This window comes from Branchiostoma belcheri, unplaced genomic scaffold (assembly GCF_001625305.1).
Source record: "Branchiostoma belcheri isolate BF01 breed outbred unplaced genomic scaffold, Haploidv18h27 scaffold35, whole genome shotgun sequence".
NCBI lineage: Eukaryota > Metazoa > Chordata > Leptocardii > Amphioxiformes > Branchiostomatidae > Branchiostoma > Branchiostoma belcheri.
The window spans coordinates 468,288-469,233 of NW_017803965.1; the positions used below are offsets into that span (position 1 = coordinate 468,288).

The following is a 946-nucleotide window of genomic DNA, read 5'->3' on the forward strand; positions in this document are numbered from 1 at the left end:
ACTTACGTGGAACGCGAACGTCTACACAAAGGAACAGTCAGAGAGACGGGAATCCACACGAGCAAAAGTACAAGGTGAAGTAATCCAGTGACCAGCGGAAGAAGCCGAGGGGAAATTGTAACTACACACGCTTGGGACAAATGTGATCGGGAGCCAAACAAATGTGACCGTACAGAGAAAGGTTGAGCCACGAATGACCCTTACGAGGGTTAGGGAGGAAGGGTCAGAGGGTAAAGGGGCGGAATAATTCACGAGTTGCACATTCCCAGAGTCCTTTGCGCCCAGGGTAGGTCACGTGGGCGTGACGACACGCACAGGGTAGGGAAAAATTTTTGCGGCAGTGCGATTTTACGACAGTTTACGACAGTTTCGGTTAGCGCGCGAAACACGAATTGGTAAACAAGATGGCCTGTTATCGCAGCAAGTCGGTAAGTGCACTACTCATAGAAAATAACGTATACTATTTGATGACATCTAAAAAAACCCATATGTAAATCAAACATTCTATAATACAGCTTGTTTTATTTGTGTTCAAGTGATGTTGTTGTTTTTTCGACCGTGACGCGTGAGCCGCTAGTTGCACATTCTTCGATGGCGCTAAAACAATTTAAAAAACGAGTACTTGTATGTTTGTGAAGATTAATCATCCAGGATAATACTAATAAGAAAAGTTTGAATCTTTACTTCTGGATAAAATAAGAAAATAATGTCAGACGTTTCAGACGCCGTCCGGCATCTTTCATCAGTGAAATATTCAAAATTGCGGTAGAACTCGGAACGGCACCGTTAATTCTAAAAGTATTTATGTTCTAAATAAACAAATAATAAGTTAGCAACAAGCGTTCTATAGATTCTATATACAATACACATGGTAAAGTATTAACTAATGTAATGATAAAGATAAGTGAGTCCCTAGATATGCTGTAAAGTAGAATCCCATGTACTT

General features: G+C 40.8%; 1 protein-coding gene across 1 annotated transcript in view; it reads right to left on the bottom strand.

The window, feature by feature from the left end:
* LOC109475865 (myosin light polypeptide 6-like) overlaps positions 1 to 946 on the bottom strand; it is an 8,882-nt gene that overhangs the window by 4,165 nt on the left and 3,771 nt on the right.